Genomic DNA, 27,804 nt, shown 5'->3' with positions numbered 1-27,804 from the left:
GACGAGAAGTCGCGTGCTGCGCATGCGCCAACCTCAAGTCTCGAGGCCTGACAAGAAACATCGGTTCGGTCCGCGGTGCTTCTTGTGAACGAAGGTGCTGCTGTGAAGATCCACACTGATAGTGCAATTGCGATGTAGTTCCACATTTACTGTAAGTACTGCGTAATGAACACTCATCTCCTTCAGAGAGCTCGCACTGTTGATCACAACTAATGTTTGTAGCTTAGGTAGTGCCTGTTACTCGTGCCGTGTTCAAGCTTGCGCAATTTCTCGTGACACGCAGCTAGTACTCAGCAGTAAAGAATTCAGCTCGGTTTGGGGTAGATTATTCCTCGCTTGGATAGCATTCAGTTTCTGAATGTTATCAGTAGCATTAGAAAAAATTCTCTCTTCAGTTCACGTCATGCAAGTTCAACAGAGTTCAGGTCCAGAGAATATGGCGGCCATACCATTCGCTGTATGTTATGCAAACTGATTGACCACTCTGGCTCGATGGGCCATCGACTAGAGCAAAGCAATCGCCCACTTGGACAACAAGTCCTGTAACTACAGGTTGGAAAATGTTGTCTCTGAGTCCTGTCGGAAAGATGTGGGTCTAGAACGTGCTGAAAATAGGATATACCGACTCTCGCTGTGAGTTGTTTTGGTTGGGAATGCCATAAGTTGTCGATCAACAACAGTTTGTATCTCCAATCATGCTTTTCAAACTTTGGAGAAAAGTCTGTTTCGTTTTTGTTTCCACGAACCTACTACGCTGGCGTAGCAGGGGGAGAGGTGATACTCCCACGTGGCGCGTCCCAGGTAGCGGATAGGGGGCTCGTAACAGGCTTGCCGGCGGACTTGAGGGAAATAAAATACCTGTAACGGACCAAATACACAACCCCCTGTGGGTGGGGGACGCAGATGAAGAATACACCCACGGTATCCCCTGCCTGTCGTAAGAGGCGACTAAAAGGGGTCCCAGGGGCTCTCAACTTTGGAGCATGGGTTGGCGATTACGGGCCCCTTAGCTGAGTCCTGGCTTTGCTTCCACTTACTTGTGCCTGGCTCTCCTCCTACCTCGCTTGGTCAACCCTTGTTCTTTTCCGACCCCGACGGTATTAGAGCATTCGAGGCCTAGGGAGTCATTCATTTCCACGCAGTTCGTGGCTGTTGCCTTTCTTCATCCGTTACTTCCTTTTTCGAAGTGACGGATACCTTCTTTTTTGTTTTTCTCTATCTACCCCCTGTGGGTGGGAGATGCAGACGAAGAATACACCCACGGTATCCCCTTCCTGTCGTGAGAGGCGAGTAAAAGGGGCGACCAAGGGATGCTTGTATTAGAACCATGAAACTACTTGTGATTAGTACCACCACGCGGGGAACACCACGGGTTGCCTTTACTTGCGGGTGATACCACTATATTAGGTACACAATAGGTTTGTGATTAGTACACGTAGGTGAGAAACACCATAGGTCTGCGTTACCTGTGCGACGTACAATACTTGTGAGTAGTACCGTAATGTGTGGAACACAATGAGTCTATACTACTTTTGATTAGTACCGCAACATGACAAATACCATGGTTCTACTTTACTAGCGATAAGTACCACTATGAGGGGACTTTGACCTGGATTTTGGACCCCTGTAGACAACAAGCATCCTCGATTCAGGATTGTGCTTTAGAAGTGGTCCTTTGGTCAGTAACACTATTTTTATGATAGTTTCTGGGTCGGATCCACTGATTGTTTTAAATTCATATCCATCCATTCATTCTTCACGACATCTTTTATTTTGGTCAGTGGATGATATTGAACTTTTAATTTGTCATTTCATTTCGTACCATCAGGGGCCGATGACCTAGATGTTAGGCCCCTTTAAACAACAAGCTTCATCATCATCATCATCATCATCATCAACCTTTTTGTTTTACCGCTGTCAGAGCGTGGTGACATACTACTTTTCGCCATGCTAATCGATCTTTGGCCAGTTTTGAAGTCTCGATTGAAGAATCCGATCGACCCAAGGTTCCTTCCTCCCTGAAATATGGCCAAAGTTCAAGTCTCGGTTGATCTTCTCCATGAATCTCTTCTTAACTCCGATCTCCTCAAGAACTGAAGCCTTGCTTCGGTGTTCTGTCCAAGGACTCGGCGGTAGGCACACATTTCCAGCTCTTCTACCTTCTTCCTGCCAGCTGTTTTAACTGCCCATGTGCATGTGGCGATCGGAAATATCAGCACACTTACCAGCTTCATTATTGTATTCTTGGTGATGGTCCTATCCGTCCATACATGCTGAGTTTGGCACTCGCCACGCAAGCCACAGCAAGGCGTCTCGTTATCTCATCCGAGCAGCGTGCATTATTCGAGACTGGAGATACCAGGTAGATGACATCACTATGACTCAATCCGGACAGGAACAGTGACATCCACTTATAGCAATGTCATAGTTTTGAAAGCAGTCAGCAGGATAAATGGCTACTCTTGCCATGTTTTACCTCAGCCGTACATGTCCTGTCTACATAGCACCGACCTTGCAAGTGACGATGCTTGAGTGAATGACACGACAAATGCCCTCGTATCGGACAATTATGGAACCTGGCCTCCAGTGCATTATGTAATACCGTGACATAGACCATGTGAAATCGTAACATGCAAAACGTTTTTGAGACATTTAGTAATATTGCAGTGCGCAGGCTGACGCTCTACTGAAGTTACTTCATACCATGGTGCAGCAGAATAAGAGCACGGATAAGTGTTATGGCGACGATAGGATAGGAAAGGGCTAGGAGCAGGGAGGAAGCGAACGTAACCTTAATTAGGGTATATCCCGAGCATTTTCTCTGTGTGAAAATTGATCACGGAAAACCATCTTCAGGGCTGCTGACAGTCGAACTCGAACCCACTATCTCCCGAATGCAAACTCACAACTACATGTCACGCCAACCGCACAAGTCGCTCCGTTTTCTTAATGATGAGCCGCAGACTATTTTCACTCAACTGATCATTCCACCTGTGTATCCTGTATTTTATTATTATTATTATTATTATTATTATTATTATTTTATTTTTTCAACTCCACTTTTCCGGGTGTGGTGTACACCTGCTCGCCACCTCTTCGTGTGTGCATACATCTTCTACTCCAGGATCTTTGAGACATCTCTCCTCTCCTCCACATCCCTGTCTGTATCCATGGATTCCTTGGCCTTCCCCTTAGTCTCCTTTCTTGGACAGTAAGGTTAAAGTATTCTCTCTTTTTCTCTCTCTCTCTCTCTCTCTCTCTCTCATGATGTACCCATACTTCTTTATTACAGTAGTAATAAGAACCTCATTGCTTTCCTATTTTTTGTCCTTTCGACTAGTTTGATTCATAGTTCCAATTATTATTATTATTATTATTATTATTATTATTATTATTATTATTATTATTATTATTATTATTATTATTATTATTATGTTGATTTCAAGTAGACGAACTAGAAAGGTTAGCAGCGAAGGTTGGGTTGAAAATATCTTTTGAGAAAACAAAAATGATGCCATCCTTCAAAGTTGACACTCCTCCACACATTATATTAAATAATACTCAGAAAATTGTCGCTTGGAATGCTAATGCAAAAGCATCCATTGATAATAGAACTCTAAAATTGAGACGAGCACAAACAAAGAACAATCTCTTTCAATTAATGCTAAATTTCGTCATCAAACCAGAAGCAACGTATGCAAGTGAAACATTATTCAAACTAAAAACGCAAGCAACAACTGCAGAAAGTGGATAGAAGAATTATTAATAAAATACATCATGTTGATGGCCAGTGACGACTTTTACCCAATTCAATAATTTACAAGGAAAGTGAATCAATTATTGACACGTTGAGAAAACGGAGGATTGCATTTTTTGGACACAAATACAGTTTGCTAAATTTTAGGCTCCTAAAACGGCTTTTTGATTTATGTTGGAAAATTAAAATAAAAAGCTCTTGGTTTAAAGAAATACAAATGGATTTGGATAGATTGAAAATTACTACAGAGCAAATTGAAAATAGACAAGAGAAGAAGATTCTAAACAACAAATATACAAAACTATCACTTAGAACATCAAAACATACGCAGTATGTTATATCAGATGAAGAACGGGCTGCAAGATCGTCTAGAATGAAGAAGTTTTGAGAAAAGAAGAAATTATCAAGTGTTAAAACATGAAACGTATATTTTGATGAACTTATTATTTGAAGATTTGATTGTATAAGGTTGATTTAAGTGCTCCAATATGGGTGTGAAAGTGTAAATATATTATTATTATTATTATTATTATTATTATTATTATTATTATTATTATTATTTCAGGGAAACTTACTTTCATGATGTGTTCCGTCGGATAGTCTGCGACCAACCGAGAAGATGGAAAAAAGTCCTAAATTATATTGTTTTTTTAAGTTCTGACAGGGGAAAATTTCACTTGTTCAGCTGCCTTTTCCTTTACTCTGTAACTTTGACAGAAGTTAATCGACGGTATTGGCACAGTGAAGCACCTGGATACGGCCATTGTCAGCAGTAAACAAAACACGTAGCCCACCTGGTGGCCATGTTCTGTATGGTCTGACACTGCGGGTAGGCGGTCCGAACAAATGTTCACCACCAGGATGTTGGCTGGCTGGTCACTAGATTGCGTGCCGATAGCCTGTATTCAATTCGAAACCTCTTCACAGTGTCCATGTCGAGTGTTGATGGTGAAAGGACTCGTTAAGCCTAGAGCAGAATCCTTGGTGATGTTCGACATGAGCGGGCTATTTGACGACAGCACGTTTCACCCTCTCCCTAGTTCATTATATTCATCTTTCACGCAGACGTGCAGGTCGCCCATGGGTGTCAGATAGGAAGACATGCATCAGGCTAGCTGAACACTGGCGGCAGTACAAGCTCTACAGTAATGCGTGGGTGTGGTGGTCACGTTACCGAGCTCGATAGCTGCAGTCGCTTAAGTGCGGTCAGTATCCAGTATTCGGGAGATAGTAGGTTCGAACCCCACCGTCGGCAGCCCTGAAAATGGTTTTCCATGGTTTCCCATTTTCACACCAGGCAAAATGCTGGGGCTGTATCTTAATTAAGGCCACGGCCGCTTCCTTCCCACTCCTAGCCCTTTCCTGTCACATCGTCGCCATAAGACCTATCTGTGCCGGTGTGACGTAAAGCAACTAGCAAAAAGAAAGAAGTGGTCACGTTATATATAGGTTTCAGAATTACAAATCTTCTTATCCTTCTTCTGCGCGAAGGGATCACTTAGGACCACGCGGAATCAACTTTTGTTGACTTTTTCTTTTAGCCCAGTATTCCTTCATACGTAGTGAACATGTCGGTTAGAATTTCTCTCTTCATCCTGAAAACCTCCCGCGCACGCGTCTGTCTGTGATTCTTCTCATTTCATCTCGGTCCAGTAGATTTGGTGATCCTAATTCCGACTTGATCTGGTGGTTTTATTCTTTAAGAGCGTGTAAATTCTATGCTTCAGTCCGTATGAGTCCATTCTTTCTTAAGTCGCCCATGAATTGTATTCTTCGAATGCGCATTCTGTCTGCAATTTTGGAAATTCTTTCATATATTCCCGCAAGAATATTACAAATATTTGTGTACGTTTAGATGAATTTTGTACTCGATAAGTCGTATGAAACGAAGACTTAAAAGGAATCAACAAAAATGATAACATTTGCAATAAAAGTAAATTTTTAATCTTACCAACGAAAATCACAATTTAAATGTTTTCAAGCAGAGAAAATTAAATTTTAAGTGCTGCTCTTGATGTGAACAAGCCGATCAAATTACAAAATCAAATAATAAACAGTATTAAACAAACCATTGAAAAGGAAAATGCAAAGAGCGCTCTATCCATTTCCAAATGTTTCATTGTGCCATTTTCCGGCATATGTTCCTTCTATAGACTAATAACTCAACCCCTGTTGACTTAACGAAGTTATGGCAGCGATGCTACTTGCCCAGCACTGAAGGAGGAAGAAATTGCGCACGTCGTAGTAACTCCGCCCTTCTAGGAGGCAGGTGATCTTTTGTTTGTTTACTGTGACCTGCCATTGTTGACAATGTAACTTTCAAAGTTACAATATTCGCAAATAGAAGCACTAGAATACGACGGCACTTACAGTTCACACAAACCATTCTTCACTGCTGCTCCATTTGTTTTAAACTCATTCCAAACACGCAGACTCCCACGGGCACACGAACGTACCGTTAGAGAAATATTTCGTGCCTTCTAGCCAGATAAAATCTGCATGTACTTGGTTTTTAGTCTTGCCAAGAGATGACAGTACGAGGAGATTGCAATCGACTTGCCATGTGTACAGTTCTACCAGCAGACGGCAGTTCCCTGTGCGAACGAAATGAACCACTTCATTTTCTTCTTCCGTTTCCTTGAGCAACAAAACTGTTCTGAATTCTAAAGTAATTTGTAGGATTAAATTCCATGGACTTCCCGTACCCGCATTTGAAAGAACTGTAAATATTATAACGCTCTCTGTTTTTTTGGAAGGTCGGTCGGTGGATCCACAGTGGGTCTCGGTCCACAAGTGGACACGACATGATCCGACAGCTCTGCACTGCGACCGGCCGACCGAGCAGAGGAGGGGTGGCCACGGCTCTACGCCTCTGTATTCAGGAGACTGAGAGGGGCTGGTCCCCACCGTCCTCGGCACTGAGAATGGTTTTCCGTGGTTTTCCATTCTCCTGTACTAACGCGAATGTGGGGCCAGTGCCTAGTACAGGCCACGGCCGCCAACCCTCTAACCTTCTCAGAGCATTTCCTTCACAAATTCAGATCTCCTGGCCTTACAGACGGTGCTTCGTCTAGGAACTCGCCTCCCCTTCAGGGGAGCAATGAAAGCGTTTCAGTAGTAGTTGTTTGGAAGCGATCACAGGGAGCGGAGATGAGTAAAGATAATTGCACTCTTAAACTGTTCGCCACTCTTTTGTAGTATTTGGAGATGTTGATGTATGTGTAAGAATATGTGATCTCTCATCTGATAGTCCAGTAGCTGAAATGCTCGTGCTCCTCTGGAGAAACGAGAGTGCTGTCACACGCTGTCTGGCCGGAACATCTTCGATCAAAGCTTGAAGTTAACCTGAGTGGTTTCAGCGACCTCAGGAGTCGTAAGATGAACTTAACAAACTTAGCCGTCGAAAGTAATTATAATCACTATAGTGAAATAATAATAATAGCGAGCGAGTTGGCCGTACGGTTAGTGTCGCCTACCTATCACCTTGCATTCGGAAGATGGTGGGTTCGAATCCAACCATCCGCAGACCTGAAGATGATTTTCGGTCTATCCCACTTTGACACCAGGCAAACACTGGAGTTGTACCTTAATTATGGCCACGACCGGTATCTTCCCAATCCTCTCCTTCCGTCGCCGAAAACCTTTGATTTATTATTATTATTATTGTACCGGGCGGTACACCTCCACGCCGCTAATTTAAAAGGTGCGCCAGTTGAAACTCCTCTGCTGGAGGAAGTCTGAACTTTATCGACGGTATTAAGTTTCTACTTTCTCAGAAGATGTCACTACCTGTAAATTTTGGAGTTTTAGAACTGTGTCATTTTTGATGTGTTTTTGTTTTGCTTGAAGTAAGAAGTGTGAACTTTCTCTTCTAGAGGACACTACTGAAGAACTACAATAGTGCACCCTAGTGCGAAGAAAAATAACTGTTCTTTGGAGAAAATTTTATTTCAAAAGTTTGTTCTTTGTTAAATTTCTTTCAGTTATTGGTTAAGTTGGCAATATTACCCCTTTCTTTCCCCTTGTTTTAAATCTAGCCAATCCCGAATTTCTGAAATTAATTTTCCACCAATAATGTGTTTCTTCTTCATCTTGTGTAGGGGTTTCTCTTTATTCTCCAATAAAGTGATTGTGGGCGGGTGTTCTCATTCCCCTAACGCCTAGAACCTTCCGCGAGAGTATATAAACTGCTGATTTTAGGGTCTCTGCGCCACTTCTGTTCCATCTTTCAGTGTGTAAAGTACATAGCAGGGGGCGGGAAGCGCCCCTTTCTTCTCCAGCTGTTCAACACCAGGTAATGGCCTCTTAATAACTTCGTTTCTTGCTAGGTCGGCAGCTTAACTCTCGGGGCGGGTTCAAAGCGTTTCCACTATGTAACCTTTTCCTAAAATGTAACTACTCTTTTCATCTATTCTCTTTTAAAGCTGCATATTGGGATAGAGAGTGCTAACCCTCTCAAGCTCCCACTCATGTTGTTTTGAGGTGAACTTATTTTCTCAACCTATTCTTCGTTAACGTAAAACAAATTGTTCTTTTCTAAAGTCACCTCTGTAGTATGGGATTAGCCCTTGCATTAGTGGCCTAGAGCCAGATTAGGTTTTAAAAACAAGTGTATTAGGAGTGCTGATCGCCTCCTCTCTAATTGTTATTTTAGAGGTCATTTAATTACCCCTTTTCATTTAATAGACCTCAGTAGGTTGGGTATTTTACCCCTGTGTCTATGTCCAGTGAGGACAACTTGAAGGTGGAGTTTGGTGTGGCCTTTGAGAGGCTTAAAGTTGAGAGCGAGTGGCTCTTTTTGAAAATTGAGTGTTGTATGCCTCGTGGAGGCTTTTCAGTGTAATTTGGAGCAAGGGCTCCTAGGCATGAATGGGGTTTTCTGCCCCTCTGTTGAAACTTGTGTTTGGGGTAAAACTGAGCTGATTGCCCAAGCATTGTGAAGTCAGGGCGCGAAGCCCAAATCCTGTAAATATTGTAACTACCCTTTTGACTTGCTACTTTGTACCTGCCATGCTTGTTATTTCTTTGTTTTTGAAAAGAAAATATAACCTTGTTAAATTTTAACTTAATTTTACTTTCGTAGCTTGAGACCCGTTCACACCCGCACCTTCTTTCACGCATAACTACCACAAAAACACGGTAACAATTATTATTATTTGTATAATTATTATTATTATTATTTGTATTATTATTATTATTTTCCCTTCGCTAAAACCAAACTGTACCGGGAGGTACACCTCAAATCCTCTACCGACCAAAATGTGAAATGGTTACTACATGAAGTTGAGACTTTAATCAGAAGATGTCACTGCTGAAACATTAAGTAATTGTATTATTGTGAAGTTTCCTGAACTGATTGGATTTCTATGTTGTTGTTTTTTTTTTTTTTTGCTGTACATCAAGAAGTTTGGACGTTTTTCCACAGATGTCACTACCAAAAAACTATAGTAATGCACTCTGGTGCAAGGTAAAGGAGTTGTTATTGAAAGAAATTTTGTGTTTATAGGTTTTCTTAACTCATTTGTTTCTTTATGTAATTCTAGGTTTGCAACACTTCTGTCTCATTCCGCCAGTTTTAAATCTGGCCAATGAAAATTTTCTGAAATTAATTTTCAGCCTATCACAGGCTTCTTGTTCGCTTTTGGGTGAAACTTTTGGGTTCAGCCAATAAAAATGAAAGAGTGTCCGGATTAGCCCACAATCCTCTCGAACGTTCCCTGAGGGTATATAAGTTGCGGCTTTTCAGGTTTCCTCGTATCTTGATCGTCGTCTTTCTGAGTGTGCGTGTTAAGGCAGGAGGCGGGACGCATTATTCTTCGGCAGGCAGTACATCAGCCAGGTAATGGCCACCTAAATTCTCTTTTCTGTAGCTGCCTCCGCAGACTTATCTGAGGGGAAGGTCCGAATTGTTAACTATGTAACAAAACTTTTCCAAAATGTAAATTTTCTTTCGGTTAATGTAAAACTTCATAAAGTCTTTAACTGTAAATCGGGGATAGAGAGTGAGTTACCCTCTCGAGCTCCCATTCATCTTGGTTTGAGGGGACTACGATTTCGTAACTGTTTTCTTACTATAATGTTTTAAATTTATTTCCATGCGAGTCGCCTCAGTAGCTTAGGACTAGCCCCTGTTTCGTTGCGCCCAGAGCCCTCTTGGGGTTTTAATATTTCATTATCTCGGAGCGCAAGTGTACGCCTCCATTCAGTTTGTGTTCGGGCCGCAAAGGCCCAGTAGGTTGGGTACTAGATACCCCTGTGTAACTCGTGCCTTGTGAAGCCAGAGAGTGTAAGATTTTGATGTAATGTTGCCTTGAGTGGGCTGTAAGAAATAGAGAGCATGTAAGCACTTTTCCGAAGTTTTGTAATAGTGAGGGGTGCCTCTGGAAGGCTAAATGTTGTAACTTATGGAACAAGTGCCCTTAAATCAGGATATCTCCGTCCCTGTCTCACCACTGAGATTTCGTGAATTTTGTAAACTGGATCCGGTATCTAAGAATTTGTAAACTAAGGGCTTGAAGTCCTAAAGCTGTAAAATTCACTAAGCTTGGATTTTTGCAAGTCTAGTTTTAAGATTGCTAATTGTACCTGTCATGTTATGTTCACTCAGTGGAAAAATTGTTAAGTTTGATATTCTAAAAGAAATATAACCTTTTAAAGTGCACCTTCTTTCACCTCTCTGCGTTCCACAGATACCCCGGAACACAAATAATCGTAAATAATTCTCTCGGTCATGTTCATCCACAACGGCAGACAATTTCACATGACCGCCAGTCGTAATAAATAGCCTACACGGTTGCTAGGTAATATTACCGTACATCACAGCTTGTACGGTTGCTAGGTAATATTACCGTACATCACATCCTGCACGGTTGCTAGGTAATATTACCGCACATCACAGTTTGTACCGTTGCTATGGAACATTATCTTACATCACAGTCTGCACGGTTGCTAGGTAATATTACCGTACATCACAGCTTGTACGGTTGCTATGGAACATTATCTTACATCACAGCCTACACGGTTGCTAGGTAATATTACCGTACATCACAGCTTGTACGGTTGCTAGGTAACATTATCTTACATCACAGCCTGCACGGTTGCTAGGTAATATTACCGTACATCACAGCTTGTACGGTTGCTAGGTAACATTACCTTACATCACATCCTACACTGTTGCTACTTAACACTACTTCACATCACAGCTTGTACGGTTGCTAGGTAACATTATCTTACATCACATCCTGCACGGTTGCTAGGTTACACTTCCGTAATGCAAATTTTCAGATGACTCCTGGACATAAGACTTAGGCCTATTTGTGCCAAAATGAAGTCGTGCCCTCGGTAAAAAAGAACTGTGTGTAGAAGTAAGCGTAGAGCACGAACGGGGTGCAAATGAAGAAATCCCTAGCTCTAGCAGATTTAATACCGCGCGGGTCGGAAGAAGTAATGAGCTGGCATAGGGAGGTCAGATAGGAGAAAGGAGAGTGAGGAGGTTGGCACAAGTAAGGAGAAGCAATGCCAGAATCAGCTCTGTCAAGGGGTAAGAGGCTCTTCCAGAGTTGTGCAGAACCGAAAACAGCAATAACATTAATCGGAACAGTGCTGAGGCCTGAGGTGAAAACAAGTGGAGCGCGCGGCGGTTTAGTTCCAGTGACGTGTAGTCAGCCACTGGTCCATCACACACGGTCTTCTTCAGCGGGAGAGAGCCTGATCATCCGTGAACATGAAGAATCGGTTCACTCAACGGTGAAAGAGCATCCGCATGGCATTGTGTAAGGCAATTCCTTGAAGGAAGGCTTTGCTTCCACTGAACTCACTTCCATCTATCCTATCCCACCTCCCTTATCTTCTTCTAACCCAGGGCTTTATTTTTCCGAAACCTACCAAGTTTTCTTTTATTTTGACGCCATGAGATTCATTGCCCGGTCTCTGAATACTGTTAGGCTGGAAGTTAGATGAACTCCTCTACAGATCAGTGGGAGAATGTCGCCTTCTTAATCCGATGATCGTGGGTTTAAACCCGACAGTGCTAGTCTGATTTTTTGGACGGCGGTAAAATTACTTTCGACCCACGATATTGTACGATGTTCGTATGCAAGAGATGACACATTTGGTGTTTACCAGACAACATTAATTAATACTCGGCCAGAGATTGCCCCACAGATATCGTGTTTACTCTGCCATCTGGTGGAATAAAATAGAACTTCGAAATTGGCCCGCAGTCAGCCTAAATGGTGGTCAGCCTGCACACGGTAGCTGAGGCCATATGGTTATTATTATTATTTTGAGTGTCAGTCCGATTATGCTTGAAAAGAGATTCTGTGGCACAAAATTCCCGCACCTCGGCTTCTCAACAAGATGTACAGTAAGTTATTCGTAGGTCGTAACACCAGTCCCTTTATTGTTACCTAAAGGATTACAACATGTTGAAGGAAACATGACTGACCATCATTTAGTTGGTGGAGGTAATAGCGTTACGGTGTGGCAAAACTTGGCGGTTGCCTTACAAGCTTCAAGTCAGTGATATTCGCTCTCAGCTGAGAATTTGCTGACGTCCCATTGGGAGATGGAGTCGTAGGATGACTGCTGTGGTGTCCGTCCGTTTACGGAGTATCTGATCGACCTCTATAGCTTGTCCGAAAAGTCTCGTTTTATTAACTTCCATTTATTGACATGTTTCTAACACTCGTTTCAGGCTGTTGTGTCTGTACTCGTTTTTTAAATCATTTAAGTGTCGAAATTAGTTTATGGTGTTTCCCGACAGTTCTTAGTGATTTCTTTGTATTTCATAATTATGATATAGGATATCAACTTTTGTATACTGCATGTATCAAAAATAAGAAAACATTATAATTAACAATAGCCTCTTCCGGATCTGTGATTTCCGAGATTATGGGTGACGGTTCTTATCCTAATTGAGTCTTTTTCAGTTCTAATTCTGTTAGTGTATGTTTTCTTTCTCGGATAGTTTATAAATATACTTATTCAAATTTGGTTTCGGGAGACTGAAGAACCTAACATGTATAATATAAAATAAAAATGACGCGAAAAGATCATTTGGAAATTTGCAATGAATCATAATTACTCTCCTCTAGTGATGATAGCCATTGTGATAAAGAAGACGCAAAATGAGGTATCTTTTCTTCGCAAGGTTTTGTGTTCTTTCAGCCCCAAACGGTAAACGATGTGATTTCTTAAGGCTAACATTCTGCAAAGTAATTGTAACCGAGTCCAGCTACTTTTCCCTGTATTGTTCGCTTCACTGATAATTATAATATCTAATGTCGTTAGATGAATAAAATGACTATTTTATGTTTACAATTTTTGTTTTACGTCGCACCGACATAGACAGGTCTTAGGGCGACGATGGGATAGGAAAGGGGCGGGAGTGGGAAGAAAGCGGTCGTGGCCTTTATTAAAGACAGAAGGCAGTTATTTGCTATAAGTTTGCAACCTGCTTTGGCAAAATTCAAACTAACACAGCTGGGTTCGCATTCACAGTAGTCTAATGAAATGTTCACCACATACATGTATAATGTTGTTAACTGTTGCTATACATTTTAAAAATTCTAATGCAATTAGTTCATCTGGATGTTTTTATAATACCTCAAATTTGAGTTTTGAGATATTCAGATGTACCTTCCTCAGCAACTATATGTACTCTTGAAACCTCCCTCAATGTAGTGAACAAAATTTTATATTACTTAAATTGAAACTATTTTGATTTTTTAAATCAATATTAGAACATTTTACAAAATGTATTAGGCAAATATTTAAAAAAAAATGCTAAATGTCATTTAAAAATGTGTTTCTTTGTTTAGTAAACCATGTCTCTTATATGTAATTAAAAGTTTAGTACATGTAGATTTGTAATTTTATGAGAAAATTGTACCTAAAGAGGAGCATGCGTGAAACAAAATTAATTTGATTTAGTTTCAAAAAATATCCATTGCAGGTGAACTAATTACATGACGATTTTTAAAATGTATAATGCAGGGGCGTAGCCACGGGGGGGGGGGTTACTGGGGGTTAGAACACCCCCCCCCCCCCCATTGAACTTTCATAAAAAGAAAATAAATAGAAACTGACAGTAAACAATAAACTTCTTTTATGTGATCAAGATAAACTCCCTGCAATCTACTGCTTGTTGAGAGTGTTTGCCACCCTACCTGTCACCACTGCAGCCAGTGAGAGATCATTTTCAACATTAAGACGCCTTAAAACCTACCTCAGAAATACCACAAGTGAAAGTCGACTCAACGGGTTGGCTCCCTTGAACATTCACAGAGACATAGTTGTAAAACCAACAGATGTGTTAAATTTATTTTCTAGGAAGCCTCGAAAATTAGATTTTAGATTGTAAACTGAACATACCGTTTGAGATAAAACTGCTGACCTCGATCATATTGTTCTTGTTCTGTATTTCAAAGTAAGAATTTTGTAGTGTATTGCAATCTGAATATCACATACAGTAATTCACTCTTGTATCAGTATCCTTATGACAGTCATGCATGCGCGTACCAGACACGCACAAGCACAAGCACTTTCATTATGTTATATCTTAATTTTGTAACTGTAACCCCCCCCCCCCATTGGCCGATCCTGGCTACGCTACTGGTATAATAACAGCTAAGCGTATTATGAATGTGAGCCGAGCCGTATTAGTTCGAATCTTGTCCAAAGCAGGCTGCAAAATGATAGAAATTCCCTATCATCCGCTCTTAGCTTCAGTCCCAGGATTTGTCTGCTGTGAAGACGGGAAACCACGGAAAACTATCTTCAAGGTTGCCGACAGTGAGGTTATCTCCCGAATGCCGTCACAGATGCGCGACACTATCCGCGCGGCTCACTCGCTCGTTAATAAAATGACAATTTAGCTCACGCATCGATGACCATTCCGGTGTAAGAATACCAGGAATTTGTCACTCACAGCTGCATCTTATTGTTTTCATTTCTTCGCAGCTGTATGCATGTGTTTTCATGTAAATTCTTCACAAAAGGGGCAGTGAAACATCTCTATAGCTTCTTTGGCCTAAACATCAGAATAACAGAGCGCACAGTGAGTTGACAACCTGCGGTCCAAAGACCTTAAATGGATTTGCCATGATCCTAGTTATTCATTTAATACAACTTGTAGTTAGTTATTTCATCACTGAGTGCTCTCTCCCTTGTTGGTGGCTATCCGTGACCGGGTGAGCTTATTCAACTGTCATATTGTAGGTTCTAAACTCCATAAGACTTGTGACACAAAAGTAAGCGCTAAATAAGCTAAGGAGGGCGCCACTAGGTGAGACACGAACACAGGTCAGACAACATACTAACATATTTTAATGTTTTTAACATGTAATAAATAGGTCGAAAATCTATTAACAAAGCATTGCGCTTTAATAAAAAAAGTATGTCCCAACTAATTCTATGGTGATATTTTTAGTAATTTTATCAAGTTAGAGTGATGCAAGTGTAACGGACTAGTATAATTTTGAAACAATTCTCTAAACCCATGGATAAATTGTGGACATATCGACCTCGATTAGTACGCGTTATTATTATTATTATTATTATTATTATTATTATTATTATTATTATTATTATTATTATTATTATTATTATTATTTGTGAGATGTGGCTATGAAGTTGTTTACATCTATTGGTATTATTACTTACGTAGTTATGTACCCACTTTATTTGGTATAAATCGTGGTCTTATCATTTTTCATCTGTGTGTTGTATGATCTGCCTTGTGTAACAAAACATGTGAGGTTATGTCACGATACATGTGTTGTATGTATGTTAATAAGACTTTATTTAACGTAAGAACACGTAATTAACAGTATATCACTTATTGTTACCTGTAAATATGATGTATAAATCCAATGCAATATTGTGCAACACAGGGTAATAGTCCAGAACAAGTCATCTTTGACACTAGAGTTGTATAGAACATTCTATTCATTTGTAAATAGGTTATTGGAGACTCGAGAAAACATGTCATATTTTTCTAAAAGCCTATCCAGGCAAGGTATATAGAGGAACGGTGTAGAGTTGTTACTGAGCTTTGCTAGTGAAACTCGCTAGTCGAATTCAGTGTCCGAACTCATGTTGTGATTTTGTTGGTATTGGTTGACATGCTAATGTGGCAGTCTTCGTATTCTTCTTCTTCGTTGATTTTTTTTCTTTTTCTACAAGTTGCTTTACGTCGCGCCGACGCTGATCGGTCTTATGGTGACGATGGGAGAGGAAGGGGCTAGGAGTGGGAAGCAAGCGGCCGTAGCCTCAATTAAGATGAAAATGAGAAACTACGGAAAAACATCTTCAGGGCTGCCGACAGTGGGGTTTGAACCCACTATCTCCCAAATACTGGGTACTGGCCGCACTTAAGCGAGTGCAGCTATCGAGCTCGGTCTTCTTCTTCGTAGCAGTGTTTTGTTCAAGATGTGTTATGTTGTTAGATATTCAGCCCGAAGGCTGGTTTGATCCTCCATAGTTCCGCCAACAGCTGTCATAGATAGCCTAGGCGTCACTGAAGAGGTGTACTAGGGAAATGAGGAGTGAGGTAGCTTCCCGTTGCTTTCCTCGTCGAGCCGGAAGTTGCTATTACATATCAGTCTGCCAATCCCACTGAAATGCATGCACCAACCGGCCCTGTGAGTGATATGTTCATACCACTGATAGCAGGGACTGGCTGCATAAGGAATGGTATTACTAGCATCCCTCACACGTCGGTCACTTTCACGTTGTCAAAGCCAAGGATGAGACTGAGACAGGTCAATGAAAGTAACCAATTTATTCTAGCCCATACCGGAAGACATAGTACACTGTAAACACTACATCTCGCCTGCAAAGGCGTTTGTTCAAGATAACAGTTCATTAGAGTGTGTGTGTGTGTGTGTGTAATGTGTAAATAAAAGCGTGTAGGCAATTGACAACATCTCCTGTGTGCGTCTTTGTAGTTACGACAAGAGCAAAAAAATTATCTTAAAATATGCCTGTTTTTAGATCTAATTTTCAGTGCTTTTCAAAATAAAATCATGAAATATTCAGTTGAATTGATTTATATGTGATGCATTGTTATACGTAAATGAAGTGAAATAAGGGGTTTCTTTAAGATTGTTACGATCGTTACGATCGTACGATCGTTGTAATTCGGTGTTATGCTGTTTCTGATCCTGAATAAATAAATAAATAAATAAATAAATAAATAAATAAATAAATAAATAAATAAATAAATAAATAAATAACCGATAGCGCAGTGGACAGTAAGACGACCTAAACTGACACGCTACTCGCTAAAGCTTTCCCATCCCTGTCCTAGTCTATAAAGTCTAGGACAAAGTAAATTATATTTCGTGTAGTAATAGGCAAAAAATGGTAAGGAGCAGGATGTAATTCACCTATCGAATTTAATGAATTGCAATACACGAATCTTCTCTGTCGAGTTCTAGACGACCTGGGCGTATTCTGTGTGGATGAGTCGTGGAACTCTGCAGATAATTGCGTACAGAAGAAGTCCGATAGTCCGGCGCGATCTGGACCGGCTCGGACTATCGGGCGGTACCTCTTATTACGATATAGGTTAAGGCGTTTAGTGAAAACAGCTATAATACGGCGTTTTGCAGTAAAATATTGATCAGCAGAATCATTAGTTTAATAGCACTCTCCTCTTTTCAATCGTGTTGCCATTCCTTATTAATGCCGGAGTTTATCTGTAAGTCTTCCTTTACCATTTACAGTCTTTCCATCTACAACTTCTCTTTTCGTTCCGTCCGCTTCAGTTTTTGAAGGCATGTTCCCATCCTTTCTTGAACGTGGCCAATCAGTGTAGCACACGGCCTTCCAGACTGAATATTTCCAGAGATAGAGATATTTAAGTACATCAATGCATAACAAGTGGATTGTATCAGATACATTTGCACTATTAACTTTGAAATAATAAAAACTACACTTGCAATGGTTTCGACAAATCATGCATCAAATTGTTCAGGAGAGATCATTAGTAAGAGATAATAACATCAAATATCCTGGAATGGTGCCAGACCATGGGCGTTCCAGACTGTTGGATTGCGGATTAATGGAATTCTACTGGATTTCAAAATTGCGCATCTTCCCTGCCACTTTTCAGAAAAATAATTATTTCGTTGCATTCTGCAGGAGATTTTGCTAATAAGAGTGCATTGAAATCCAAACATTGGGGAGTTCAGCTCATCTGGCAGTTGAAGTGGGGCAGCGTCGGGGAGCGTCCACTTAGGCTCCGTCGTTTGATCTCGGCCATTAAGGATACAAAGACGAGGGAAGCTGCTGGCAACAAAGAACGTCTCTGGGCGCCGGGACGCATCGATTTTCGCCGCCGGCAGCGTCGTTCGTCTGCCTTGTTCTTGCAAAACTGTTTGTTACGAGTCTTTGATAAAGAGATGTGATTCTTTTTTGTCTCTTTAGCGCAGAGTCTTTGGAGTTCATAAAGGTGTCAAATGTTGTCTGGCACCCTCGTTTACATCTTCATACTCCACCTTCCGTCCAATTAGTGCAACATCTGGTGGGGTTTGAACAGATTCCTGAAGGATGGCCATGGTGTTGTACAAGTCACCGGGCATTCTATGATGATGATGATGATGATGATACACACTGTAATTAAAGCTAAAGCATTATATTCAGCAGAACGCATAGCCTGCTTGAAAAACTGGCAAATAAAGAAAGGAGGATTATCCGAAAAATTATTGGTCCCAACCTCAAGGATGGTGTTAACAGGTTTCGCAGTAACGTAGAAATACGCTCCTACAACGAAAAGCTATCGAGCGTAATCCGGAAAAGGACAACATTGTACGCTCACCTCTTGAGATTGCTAGATGAAAGAGTCTGTAAACGTCTGTTATCCTACTTCAGAAGTCTCAAAACGATCGCAGCTTGGTTGGTGGAGATCGATAAAGATCCTTTAAAGTATGAAATCACAGAAAGAGACATTCAACTCCAAGCACGACTCAAGCACACAGGTTCATCAAGTAGTAGTCCCAACTCGACTGAAGCACACTCCGAAAGGATGAAAGCCTGGTAGGCCAGCAAGAAGATAAGCAGTTGATATATCGCGGTCCTTAATGGCTACCAGTGTTAGTCATATCCCTCCTCCAGATCTCAGACGTAAAGATGCTCTCCTGAGAGAATTCAGTAAGATGATACATACTGACATCAGCGATGCGAATATTAATCGTCTGCGTTCGAGAAAACCTCCAACTAGAGATGCTATGAACTTGTGAAACGGCAACTACCAAACTTCCGCTGAACGGCAGAAGACGCTCAACGACAAATACTGCCCCTCAATGCCGCCACCTGGTTTCAACCTCCCTCGTAGACTATGGTCCGCACCGAACAGAATAAGAACAAACCACGGAAACTGTGAAGCCTTCCACTACAAGTGGAACAGAATCCCAACGCCTGAGTGCGACTGTGGCGCTACTCAACAGACAGTGAAGAACACCATCGAAGAATGCAGGACTAGAAAATACAATGGCAGTGCTAGTGACTTTGCTTTTGCGACTCCAGAGGCTATAGACATACGTATATAGTGTAGATCTTGTAACAATAGACGCTGTATCTCCAGCCATACGCTAAATAAATAATAAATAGTGGCCCTAACGATGAATAATAATAATAATAATAATAATAATAATAATAATAATAATAATAATAATAATAATCGTCCATTAATAATATTGATTATATGTAGTAAATATCCTACAAATATCTATCCAATTTGTCAACAATGCAGGTATATATCGGCTCGTATGGAGCATATGTACGTAGTACTAAATATTACTTCTTTCATGCACATTGTACCGAAGCAGCTCATGAACCCAATTCCTAGCCGCCAGTCCTGAAAACGAAGCCCTGCAATAATATAAATACAGTGTGATGCACAGACCTAGAGGTTTTGGCCTTAAGTTATAGTAAAGAACAAGCAAAGTGATCTCCGCACAGGCCACGGAGGCCCTCGGAGGGGTGGAAGGTAAAGGCTCGCCACTTGTTGGGCTAGAGTGCTTAGCTGTACGTGCGGCCGCCTTCATCCCCAGGAATTAACCTGATAATCATTTTTGGTGTAGGCTGGGTGAACCTCACCGCTGTGTGCAGTCAAAGTTTTAAATTTTCCGACTTCCTGGTGGGGAATCGAACCCACGTCCTTCCTCGTGAACCGAGCACTCATCCAGTTAAATTATAGTTAGGCCTACTGGTATAAAGTGGTGTACAGGCTATCGCTCGGACATTACAGCAAATGAAGTTTAACAAGGCAGCAGTGTGTGCGTGTTCTCAATGGACATGTCTTATAGTTTGAGCAATGAAATACCAATTTTCCACTGCTCTGGATGGATCAAAACTCTCTAACGATAAGCCACTCATGATAATAAAGCATTAAGGGTGTCTGACCCCGCTGATTATTTCAAATTGTTATTTATTAGGTTCATAAGACACAGGGTACACTTGACGCTGATAACTATGTCACAATACGAAGCAATTTGCATAAAGCAGAAAATCTCTTTTTTTACACGACTTTGCCCTAAAGCTCGCTTATTTTCATCTCCTTTCCCAAGCACTTTGAATTAGCAATTAAAATGAAGGAAACTAAATTTAATCGTCAAAACTAATCAACCAGTCACACTAGATAGACAGATAGCTTGCCAAACATTGGCAGTCTTAAGTCGCCACTTGCCGACAACCCTACTCCTAAAAGTAGGGGTGTGTACGGGCTCGAATAACTTGATAATAGATGCTCCACTATCACGTGAGCAATGAAGAACGATTGGGGCGTGTCACAGTCCTCGAATTACCTGCAATTCGAATCTCTGTGGAAAGTAAATACTAGTAAAAGTTAAACCAGCCTGAATTGTTGCCAGCAGCACAATGTCCCAGTTGCAAGAATGAACATTTCGAATCTTGACTCACAGCTTGTTAATCATCTTTTACGTTTTGAAGTAGCGTTTTCCTACATGACCCAAATTTATTATTTCGATTGATACTGTGAATATGTCTATGCCTTTAGAGAAGTTGTTCCGTAATCCAAATCTGTTCAGAAATGATCCTGCATCTGCATCACCGTGAGATGGCTCAGTCCATCATGACCTCGAGATAGTAACAGGTTGAAATGCAGACTGAGTTGGCTCGTGGTGTCTACCACGCTCTTATAGCGACAGTAGCTTGGAGGGGTTCTAATACCCTGCGCCCCTACCGTTTATGCAAATCTCATAGCAGAATTGTTGTCCGGGTAGAGTATACACATACGTACAAACTGCTGTCACTTCTCGTGACGCGGACAAAGTAGTTTGACAAGAGTTGACACAATATCCTCGCTGATAAACAAGTAATGAGTGTTCACAGCGATAAGACGAGAATTACTCAGCATTGACGTGCTGCTGCTTTCTCTGTGGCCTCTCACAGGCAATAAAGTTGTCATGCTGAGAAAATTGCCTGTCATATTTTTCACAACGCCCGCCGTCGTCATTGTTACTTACTGGATTACAACAATGTTGCCATCGGCACAGTGCGGTGGCGTTTTGTAGGTGACGATCGATTTTGACGTGACATCTAGATATAGGGGTAGCGTGCCTTTCTCTCATTCCGACTAAATCTGAGGGCTGGTTCGAGATCACTCAGCCTACAGAGGAGCTATCTGACACTGAGATAGCGGTCCGGTCTAGAAAGCCTAGAAACTTAGTCAGGGGAGTAGAATAGACAGAGAAAATAAAAACTTCGCGCTCTTACGCTTTCTTTGTTACATGTAAAAGCATAGAATATGTGTTTGAGCTGATAAGCCTCTTAGGTCATGCAGAGGGATTCCTTTGATTCCATCCTCGGATGAGATAAACTCTTCCCATACATCGAAAGAAATGGTACGGCTCATGAAGGGCATTCTAGACGTCGTAAATACGAAGAGACACTGCCCGCAGCCCTGAAAATGGTTTTTCGTGGTTCCCCATTTTCACACCAGGCAAATGCTGGAGCTGAACCTTAATTAATGCCACGGCTTTGAATTTACGGAAAAATCTGTATCCCATGAAAGGGTGCAGCGAGATACAGGGTTGTCTTTCTTAATTAGACATCGGATGTTTAGCCTGTGCCGCCTCACCCGTTAATGTAGTGAGACTGACATACATTCCAGGGGTTCTCATGGGACGTACCCCTACTGCTTATGTAAAACTCATAGCATAACCGTTGTGCAGGCTGTTATGTATACCTGTTACTCGCTTAAATACTGTGGAACCTTGGATTGCGAGCATAATTCGTTCCGGCAACATGCTTGTAATCAAAAGCGCTCGTATATCAAAGCACGTTTTCCCATAAGAAACAATTAAACGCGGACGATTCGTCCACAACACACCAATATTTATTCGCATACCATTTCTACAACAATGTATAACGTAAAACAAACTAAAGTGAACTTTTCCTTACAATAGAATCATTGTTGGTGTGAGGGAGACGAGACATGACATGAGAAGAGTTACTGTGTAGCACGAATTTCACTAACGGAATCACTGCTATCTCTTGGCTCACTTTAATTGTTTTCTTTTCGTGTAACTTTAACGAGGAACCTGTCCAATGACTGTTGCTTTTGCCTCTTTTTTAGGATTTCACAGAAAATGTGATATTGCAATCTCACTGAAATGATTCATCGCTCGTACTGCTACAGCCTTATTCGGGTGGTGATTTTCTACAAAATTTTGCACCGTTTCCCAAAATTTCCACTTTTCCGAAATGAAGTGAGAGATTCCACTGACTGTTCCTCCTCTTCTCCCCCGGACGAGATCTCCATAACCACCTCCTGTTGTTCGCGATGCAGGTCCATCAGTTCACGTGACGCTCGTATTGCGGAACCTCACTTGCTTATCAAGTTACAATTTATTTAAAATATGTGCTCGTCTTGCAAAACACTCGTAGACCAAGTTACTCGCATTCCGAGGTTTCACTGTAACTTAGTATTCTATCCTAATACTCCCTAAAATTCTTAAGTGTGCTCATAATACGAGACGTGTGTAATCGTGGCGACCATCCTCTGTTAACACTAGTGACAGGAAAGAATAGAAGAGGTGCAACTCTTCGAACAATGAGGAGTATTGGGAATGGAAATGACAGGGCGCCCGTGGTTCTGGAAATGAAAGGATCGCTAACCTACTATCGTCGGGGTCTAAAAATAACAAGAGTTGACCAAGGGAGGTCAGATAGGAAAGACAGAGCCTGACACGAGTAAGTGGAGCCAGCTTGGTTCAGCCTGTAAGGGTACGATGAGACTCTTAGTGCTGGCAGAAGATACAGTGGGACCGTGATCTGGACACAACATATCGCTGTTAGTTCTTGAGAATGTCATTATTAGTGAATTCTTTTTTCATACTATGAATCATGAGAATTATTGGAGCGTGACTCGGGAAGATATTCCCATGTATTAATGAGGTTTTCTCTTCCTTTCCAGGTGAGCGTTCGTGTTAATGATCACCATCTCCTACCAGTGAGTAAATATATATTTCATTATTTATTTATTTTCCTAGCTGAGTTGGTGGGGGGACAGAGAATAGAGACGGGGAGGGGGGGTTGGCGCTGGGTGATGCTCCTTTTGAGTGTAGCAAAGTGCTGATAGGCGTAACCTTACGTGCTACCAACTGGAGGGGTTAGATTTTGTTTACAACTTTTCTTTTACGCCCTGTGGCTAGCGGACGCAGACGAAGAATACACCCACGGTATCCCCTGCCTGTCGTAAGAGGTGACTAAAAGGGGCGAGGAAGGGATGATTGTACTAGAACCTTGAAACTACTTGTGATTAGTACCATCGAGCGGGGAACACCATGGGTCGCCGTTCCTTGCGAGTACTACCACTGTATTAGGTACACAATAGGTTTGTGATTAGTAGCAGCAGAGCGTGGTTCACTATGGTTTTCGAGTGAAAAACACTACGGGTCTGGGCGTTGCCTGTGATAGTACCCACTATGTGAGAAACAATCATAGGTCTGCGTTACCTGTGCGACGTACGATACTTGTGAGTAGTACCGCAATATGACAAATACCATGGCTCTACTTTACTAGCGATAAGTGCCATTATGAGGGGCCGTTGGCCTGGATTTTGAACCCGTTTAGACAACAAGCATCCTCGATTCAGAATTGTGCTTTAGAAGTGGTCCTTTGGTCAGTAATACTATTGTTTATGATAGTTTCTGGGTCGGATACACTGATTGTTATAAATTCATATCTATTCATTCTTCACCATATTTTTTATTCTGGTCAGTGGACGATTTTGAACTTTTAAATTTCGTTACATTTCCTACCATTAGGGGCCGATGACCTAGATGTTAGGCTGTTTTAAACACATCATCATCATCATCATCATCATGACAGTCTGGTTTGTGGTAACTATCACCGCTTGAGCTGTACGGCTGTTGAAAAGTCTGTTCATATCTAGCTTTCGAACTAGCAGACCTGACGGAAGAAGCGTATTGAGTTTCACTGGCAAGCACTTTGGCAACAACAACAACAACAACAACAACAAAAATACAGTCGAAATCGGTTATAACGAGATCGAAGGGACAGTCAGTCAACACTCATTTTAGCCGATAGTCGCATAAACCTGGTTTTTATTTCTTTTATTGTTGATAATGTCATATCTGCAAGTGTTAGAGTGCACACTTACCTGGTTAATTAACAGAATTAAGTTAACACTACAAAAACGTAACTGAAAGAAGTTCGGTATTTATAGAACAGTATTTGTGGAGTAAGACTGCGAGGAATTTCATTGGCTTTCACTTGGAGAGTAGGTGCATTATTTGTTCTTTGCTGCTTAAACTGTCTACGTTAAGATTATTCAATATCTTTGTGCTCATATATTGTGACACGCTTGATTTTTTTTGGAAAAGGCTGGATTTTCTCCTTGACCTTCGAAATTGTAGAAATCATCCAGTGTGGTGCACACAAGATGCTGACGTTCATAAACACATTCCCTTTCTTTTGCGACTTCACAGCGATGCTTGCCCCGACTATTTGACACTGATTTGAAATCTACAATAATAAGCCTTACATTGTTGTCAGCAATCCCCAAGTACTAAACAAAAATCAACATTGGACGTTACAACCGATACATATATCCGACGATGCGATCGAAATGTGTAGTTGTATACGATATGTCGTAATAAGCGATGTCGCTATAAACGGCTTCGACTGTATACAAGTAACTGTTCAGTTGTTCAGTCTGCCGAAACTAATTTTGAGTAATAAATGTATAAAATACCTGAAAAAGGAACAACCTAATATAGAATGGCGTGTTTCGTTCTTGGAAGATCATCATCAGGTTTTATCAAATTACACGCAAATATTTACAGATGTATATTTACGAACTTAAAAGCTGTAACTTATCTTAATGACTGGTGGCTCCAATGCGTATAAATTAACTGATTCGAAATTGACAAGAGACGGCTTCAGATATTACAAACTTTGCAGAAGGGTTTAGCAAAGAACCTAATGCGTGGAGTAGCGTCAAGAGCTGTCAAATGCAGCGTGCACCCGTCGACGTCACGGGACTGAGTTCTGAGATCATCTCTGTCATGTGATAACGAAGACGTACCGTTGGAATTCTTCTGTGTCATTTCGTAAGTGCTCTAGCGGGACGTGACTGCAGCCGTATCTCGTTATCAGGCGGCCTTGTTCCGGGAGCCTTCTCCGATAAAGTGTGTCGAGAGCTCGCTGCGCCTTATCTGATGTGATCAGGGCCCCCTGACGTTCAGGTACCTAGCGCCTGTGTTTCACCTCTCTCGGCACGGCAAGGAACACGTTGTGTACCGGAGTTTACCAGCTTGTGTGAGTTTAGTTTCATTCCAGTCATGTGTGTGAACAGTGTGTGGAAACAAGTGTCTTGTGATGTCCTCAGAAATGTGTAACATCTAGTACTTGAACTTCGAAGTAAGTGTTAATTTTTAAACATTTAGACCATATTTTAAAGACCTATTTTAATCACCACTTTTGGAACCGACATTACAAGTAAGTCGGCAGTTGTTTAATTCGAAGTCATCTCCCTCTTTCATCATCACTTGCGGTTTGCAGACGTTTGGTCCATTGTGTGATGCCCTATTGATGTCCAATATCCTCTGACAAGTTTGTCTGCTTTAATTTAATGTCCAGTAGATATTTTGTCCAATCTTTCATTTCCGTGGAATAAATGATTAAAATAATAAGTCAAATATCATAGTCAGACAGTGCACTACCACACTGCATGGAGAAATTATTTTCAGTTAAATTAATGGCGGAGATTGAGGAGTGTGTACCATCCCTCCCTAGGGCGATTCCTGGACAGAACAGCAGCAAAACATCGCTCAGCTTCTAGGAGGAGACACTGAGAGAAGGTCGCCAGAGCACCGATATCAAGAACGCATCTCTCCTTACCGCACGGCTCTCCCTTACAAACTCCACGTAAATCCTACGAAGAGAGTAATCATTCCATTACTACATGTAAACACACTCTACCTTCATTCAACAGCGCTTCATTCACAGACTTTTCTTATCGCAAAGGCAGCACTTTTAGTCCAGTAAACGTACAACAATTCTAAAAGCAGTTCTAAAAATGCGGAAGTTCTGAGTGCAGATGTTTTACACATTCAGAGATTTTGTAGGCCTAAATAAATGGTCATAATTATGTAGGATGCATGGAAATGGATTGCGGACTTAATTTTCCGCAGACTTTGGACATAGAGTCGATTGGAACTAGCGGAGTGAATCAAACGTCCAGAAACCCCACCTGCCACAAGAAGCCCGTTTCATAGGACGTTTGAACATATTCTGTCGCTGCTTTATGGTCCAAACACTTTTCTTCACCAGTTACAACCAACTACCTAAAAAATAGCTAATTTCTGTTAGTTTCATTTCCCATACAATTGTCTATAACCATAGGTCCAGAGATAGGCGCTCTGTCTTAGCAGTTAATAGTAAATCATTTCTACAACGCAGAGTCAAGTTGCTCCAGATTAGGTTTCTACAGAACATGGCGCCCAGTGATGCTTCTGTTGTTGAACGAAATTTCAGGAAATCGTCTTCCTGCTTCTATTTCACAAATGCTACTATGGTTTTTCGCCATGCCCTGGTCCATGTTTCTTTCATTTTTAATACCACTCTTTCCGTTATCTTAAATTATCCCTCCATGATACTGCAGCACTGTCAAGGAGACCTGTACATGTTCGGACCACGCATTTTACTGATACATCGTGTGTTAACACAAGATGTATGTACGTGAATGTAAGCGCAACAAATTGACAGACTTGTAAGCAAAAATTTCTTCCAAGACCAAGAGGCGATCCCAGTACGTCAGAACTCGAGGTCCGTAGGCAAAAATGCTGACTATGGACTACTGCGATTTTTTAAATTATTGGAAGTATGAAAGTCGCTCGCCGGCTCGGTAGTGTAGGGACAGTGTACCTGCCTCTTACCCGGAGGCCCCGGGTTCGATTCCCAGGCATGTCGGGAGATTTTTACCTGCATCTGAGGGTTGGTTCGAGGTCCATTCGGCCTACGTGATTATAATTGAGGAGCTTTCTGACGGTGACATAGCGGTCCCGATCTTGAATGCCAAAACTAATAGCGAGAGGATTAGTCGTGCTAGTCAAATAACCATCTCGTAATCTGTAGGCCTTCCGTCTGGACAGTGATCGCTTCTTAGGCCATGACCCGTTGGGGCTGATGATACCAGGGGATTTGATATAAACATGTCTTATGTCTGAGGGTCGTGTGACAAGTGTTACCTAGCAACCGTATACGCTATGTCTTATGGCTATCGGTCGTCTGAAATTAGCAGCCGGTGATGGATGGCCATGACCATTTATTATCATCTGATTTTCGCAAAAGGACATGGATTACTTGATACGGGAACTGAAAATTATTAAAAGTGAAAGCAGCTCGATTACTTCTGGGTGATTTCCGACTGAAGAGTAGCGTTAGGAAAATATTGCAAACTTTGCGGTGCGAAGACTTGGGAGCAAGTATACGACCTGCTGGACCGAGCAGTATGTGGCGAGTGGCGTGGAATGACATTAGTAGAGGAATCA

The 27,804-nt window shown here is 41.4% G+C and overlaps 1 protein-coding gene across 7 annotated transcripts in view; it reads left to right on the top strand.

Moving 5' to 3' along the window:
• Positions 1-27,804, top strand: part of Prosap (prosap) — a 496,661-nt gene that overhangs the window by 316,767 nt on the left and 152,090 nt on the right. Inside the window, exon 1 of one of the 7 annotated variants that reach the window (XM_067156558.2) lies at positions 25,475-25,570. The exons of 5 other annotated variants lie outside the window; for them this stretch is intronic. The gene's annotated coding sequence lies outside the window, so the exon portion shown is untranslated. Of the gene's footprint in view, positions 1-25,474; positions 25,673-27,804 lie in introns of those variants that run through there. One more of the 7 variants, XM_067156557.2, reaches the window with a different exon arrangement.

This window comes from Anabrus simplex, chromosome 12, assembly GCF_040414725.1.
Source record: "Anabrus simplex isolate iqAnaSimp1 chromosome 12, ASM4041472v1, whole genome shotgun sequence".
Taxonomy (NCBI): Eukaryota; Metazoa; Arthropoda; class Insecta; order Orthoptera; family Tettigoniidae; genus Anabrus; species Anabrus simplex.
The sequence above is the reverse complement of the archived record's forward strand: the minus strand, read 5'-3'. Positions and strand labels throughout refer to the sequence as shown.